Source organism: Notechis scutatus, chromosome 3 (genome assembly GCF_049901735.1).
Source record: "Notechis scutatus isolate UNSWTSFEM ecotype Mainland chromosome 3, rNotScu1.2, whole genome shotgun sequence".
NCBI lineage: Eukaryota > Metazoa > Chordata > Lepidosauria > Squamata > Elapidae > Notechis > Notechis scutatus.
In genome coordinates this window covers 209,114,783-209,120,141 of record NC_142011.1, presented here as the reverse complement: position 1 = coordinate 209,120,141, position 5,359 = coordinate 209,114,783, and the positions used below count along the sequence as shown (strand labels likewise).

Here is a 5,359-nt window from a genome sequence, read left to right as displayed (position 1 = left end):
TTCTTTCCTTTCCTTTCCTTTCTTTTCCTTCTTTCCTTTCCTTTCTGTTCCTTCTTTCCTTTCCTTTCCTTTCCTTTCTTTTCTTTCTTTCCTTTCCTTTCCTTTCCTTTCCTTTCCTTCCCTTCCCTTCCTTCTAAAGGTTGACTCAGCCTTCCGTCCTTCCAAGGTGGGTAAAATGAGGACCCAGATTGTTGGGGGCAAGACCGCTTTGAGAGGACCGTAAAAGCACTATGAAGCAGTACAGAAGTCTAAGAAGTGTCATCATTACAATTATTATCACAACTTTCTGTGCTACAGAAGGGCCATTGTAGCTCTGCAGCCCCACACACCCTCCAGCCCGCCCGAAAATGCCATCCTCATCAAAAACGGGTGTCCCCCCCAGAACGGCGTCTCCAGCCTGAAGCCGTTGGAGGGCATTTTCCTGGAAGAGGCCCGGGGAGATCTGGGCCTCCGTCCTCTCTCCGTCCATCCCTGCCCGCCACGAACTGCTGCTCTAGGAAGTCAGATAAGGACTCTTGGTGCAAGAGCCTATCAATCACAGACACCTGTCAATAAATCCCTGACACAATCAATGGCTGGGGCCTTTGGTAATTACATTTTCGAGATCAAATGCATATATAAATGTTTCATTTGGGCAAATGTTCTTTTTGGAGTATGGGGAGGGTCTCATTGATCGGGTAAATGGCCCTAGACACGGAGGACTTCGGCCTAAGGAACTGTAAGGAGCACGGGCTGATGGATAGGTGGATCCCAGACCGGCTCTCTAATAGCCCTCCTTGCTGTCTTTAAGAACCAGGAGTATCTTGTCTTTTGATTTCCTGCCTGGAAACGTCCCCAAATCCAGGCTGGATCGAACGGTGGGTGAAGGTGTGTTTGGCCAAGACGAGGGAGAAGAAGGTACCCAAGGTCTTCAGAGCTGCTGAAGACACCTGTCTTGGTCTGGCATCCAAGGCCCATTTGCCTGTTCAGGAAACATGGTTCGTTGGTTGGATGGATGGATGGATGGATGGGCGGATAGATGGAGGGAGGGATCATTTTCGTATTTATTTCTTTGCCAGCTTGATAGCCGTGCTTCGCCACGAAACGATGTGGTCGGGCTTAGTTTTTAGGGAGGAAAATAAGGGGGGAAAAATTCCTGCCTCTGCCTGCCAGCGTCCATTGGTATTCACCTGACTAGCATCATCCTGTCAGTGTGAGAGAGAGTTGAGGGCTGCTTGGAAACTGAAAGAGTATTTGGTGTGTGAGCAAGGAGGAGACAGCAAGGAACTTGGGCGTGGCTTAGCTCAACTGTTCTGTACTGAAGCTGCTTGGTGCTCGGAAAGTGAAACTGAACCTCCTCTGCTTGTGTTTTGCATTTGGAAGGGATTTCTTTTCAGGTGGGGAGGGGGAGTAGAACTCCTTAGCATCAGAGTGTGTTAATAATAATAATAATAATAATAATAATAATAATAATAATAATAATAATAATAATAATAATAGTAATAATAGTAATAATAGTAATAGTAATAGTAATAGTAATAATAATAATAATAATAATAATAATAATAATAATAATAATAATAATAATAATAATAATAATAATAATAAATGAAATCCTAACGCTCTGATGGTCATTTGGAAAAATCCTTTCTTAGTGAGCACCTAGAAGCCAAGAGGAACCTACGAGCCAAATTTCAAGTTGTAGGCTTTACGGTTCTGGAGATTTTGTGATGATGCGTGAGAGGTCTTTCGCTTTTATATAGATAGATTTTGTCATGTTCATGGAGTGTCTATTGGAGGTGGTGGCACTTGGAGAGCTGCAGGCAGCGAAATTTCATTTTAAGGTATGCTGATTCGTGTATATTCAAAGCGACAAGAAAGTTATTCTAAGTCAGGGGTGTCAAACGGGCGGCCCATGGGCTGGATGCATCATACGCAGGCCACGCGCACTCCAACTCTGCGAAGGGGAAAAACATCACAATACGTCACGTGAAGGCAATGTGACACTTCGAGTTTGACACCCTTGGTCTAAGTCTAAGTCTCAAGGAGGGACAGATGGATGGATGGATGGATGTTTGGTTGATTGGTTGGTTGGATGGATGAGTGGTTAGAACATTGCATGGATGAATGGATGGATGGATAGATAGTTAGTTGGATGATTGGATGGTAGGATGGTTGGATGGATTGACAGACAGATGGACAGATGGATGGTTGGTTGGATGGTTGGTTTCTTGGATGGTTAGATGTATGGATGTATGTATGTATTTATGGGATGGATAGATGGTTGGTTGAATGATTGGATGGTAGATTGGATGGATTGACAGACAGATGGACAGATGGATGGATGGATGGATGGTTGGTTGGATGATTGGATGGTAGGATAGTTGGATGGACAGACAGATGGACAGATGGATGGTTGACTGGTTGGATGGATTGTTGGTTTCTTGGCTGGTTGGATGGTTGGATGGATAGATGGATGAATGGATGGATAGATGGTTTGTTGGATGATTGGATGATAGGATGGTTGGATGGACTGACAGATGATGGACAGATGGATGGTTGGTTGAATGGTTGGTTTCTTGGATGGTTAGATGGATAGATGGATGGATGGATGGATGGTTGGTTGGATGATTGGATGGTAGTAGAATGGTTGGATGGATTGACAGATGGATAGGCAGATGGTTGGTTGGTTGGTTGGTTGGATGGATGGATAGATGGATGAATGGATGGGTGGATGGATAGATGGTCGGTTGGATGACTGGATGGTAGGATCGTTGGATGGACTCACATACGGATGGACAGATGGATGCTCGGTTGGTTGGATAGATGGTTGGTTTCTTGGATGAATGGATGGATAGATGGTTGGTTGGATGATTGGATGGTAGGATGGTTGGATGGACTGACAGACAGATGGACAGATGGTTGCTTGGATGATTGGATGGTAGGATGGTTGGATGGACACAGACAGATGGACATGGATGGTTGGATGGTTGGATGGATCGTTGGTTTCTTGGCTGGTTGGCTGGTTGGATGGATAGATGGACGAATGGATGGATGGTTGGTTGGATGATTGGATGGTAGGATGGTTGGATGGACTGACAGACAGATGGACAGATGGATGGATGGTTGGTTGGATGATTGGATGGTAGGATGGTTGGATGGACTGACAGATGGATAGACAGATGGTTGGTTGGATGGATGGATGGATGAATGGATGGATGGATGATGGATGGATGGATAGATGGTTGGTTGGATGATTGGATGATAGGATGGTTGGATGGAATAACAGACAGATGGACATATGGATGGTTGATTGGTTGGATGGTTGGTTCCTGGGATGGCTGGAGCATTGAGGGTTTGGACAGTTGGATAGTTGGCTGGTTGGTTATCATCCTTCTCAATACCTTGGACCAGACTATGCTGACCTTCTTCTCATCCAAGCTTTGAGGTTCACAGCACATTGGACTTCAGCAAAGACCCTTGTCCTGATGTGGTCACAAGGGAAACTACTTGACTGTTTTCCTTGCAGACGTTTCATTAACCAAACCAGGCAACCCATCCGTGGACTCAATGTGTGTGTGCGACTAACTTAATTACTCTGTTACTACCGTAACGGAACAACTGAAGTGGTTTACAACTGGGGCAAGGAAGGTCGTAAAACGGGACAAAACTCACTGATCGACTGTCTCGCTTAGCGACAGAAATTTGGGATTCAATTGTGGTTGGGTCCAGGATAGGCACCCGGTATAGGTAGTCCTCGAATTATGACCACGAAGCAGCCCAACATTTACGTTGCTCATTGAAACCTTTGTTAAGTCCGTTTGCCCCATTTTACGACCATTTTTGCCGCACGTGTTAAGCGCATCACTGCAGTTGCTTAAGTCAGTGACACGGTCATTAAGTGAGTTTGCCTTCCCCATTGACTTTGCTTGCTGGAAGGTCACAAAAGGAGATTAAGTGACCCCTCCTCCCCAGGGATGCTGCGAGCATCATAAACACCAGCTATTTGCCAAGAGTCTGAATTTTGGTCAGGTGACCGTGGGGATGCTGCAAATGGTCGTAAGTGTGAAAAATGGTCACAAATCTCCTTTTTTCATGACCGTTGTAACTTTGAACAGTCACAAAACAAACTGTTGTAAGCAGAGGTGGGTATTCAGCCAGTTCGGACCGGTTCTGGAGAACTGAGAGTGGAAATTTTGAGTAGTTCGGAGAACCGGTAAAATCCCACCTCTGACTGGCCCCGCCCCCATCTATGCTCCGCCTCCTGAGTCCCAGCTGATTGGTTGGATCTCCTTTGGTTGCCCTGCACAGGAGAACGGAGCTGGAAAGCAGGTTAGTGGGGTGGGGAGCAGGGGTGGGATTCAAAATTTTAAACAATTGGTTCTGTGGGCGTGGCTTAATTGCTGGGTGTGGCTTGGTGGTCATGTGACTGGTTGGGTGTGGTCAACTCAATATCACTCACATCGAAGGGTACTTCTCCTCGCCTGGCCTCTCGTGACTGTGGGGATGCTGCGATGGTCGTAAGTGTGAAAAATGGTCATAAGTCACTTTTTTTCAGTGCCATGGTAACTTTTGAACGGTCACTAAATGATTTTTTAAAAAAAGCTTCTTTCTGGCAGCTCTGCTTCATTATTCAATTATTTCTTCAAAGTGCTGATTGTCCAGGGCAGTATTTCCTCCCAACAGCAGTGTAAAAAGCTTAAAACAACCCTTCCCCTTTAAGAAAGTCAAGACTCAGAAGCTCCGGAGACAGGAAGTCTAAGCGTACTGGCAAGAATTGTCATAAGGGCTAACGAGAGGCAGTTTCTGTAAGCAACAACACCAGAATGTTTCCTTCCTACATTTCTTACAGGATTAGCCCTGTAAAGTGGATGAAAACAAAAGGAGATTTCTTCCAACAAACCGGTTCTCTGAACTGCTTAGAAAGTTAACAACAGACTCTAGGAATAGGTGAGAACGGGTAGAATCCCACCCCTGGTGGGGAGGGGAGGGGGATTTTGCAGTATCCTTCCCCTGCCATGCCCACCAAGCCGCGCCCACCAAGCCAAACCCACAGAATCGGTAATAGAAAATTTTGAATCCCACCACTGGTCGCAAGTCAAAATACAATAGTCCATTTCCACTTTCTCTTTCCTCCAACAAGGATTTGAGGGGTCTCTTCCTCCCGGACATGCCTCTATTCCCCCAATCCTTTCAGCTGATCATCGCAAGGGAGTCACGTCCCAATTTAAAAATCCCACGATGGACATCTCCGCGGGCACGAAGCATATAACGTGGGAATGTCTGGGAGGGGGTCTGAGGGTGCCTTAAGAGACCGGGATCCAAGGATGGAGATGCCGCAAAGAATTATCCTTTGGGTCCCCGTTGACAATGTTACACT

The 5,359-nt window shown here is 45.9% G+C and overlaps 1 pseudogene; it reads right to left on the bottom strand.

Moving 5' to 3' along the window:
* Positions 1-2,086: 2,086 nt before the first annotated feature.
* LOC148131583 (uncharacterized) lies at positions 2,087-3,329 on the bottom strand (annotated as a pseudogene).
* Between the last annotated feature and the right edge of the window lie 2,030 nt (positions 3,330-5,359).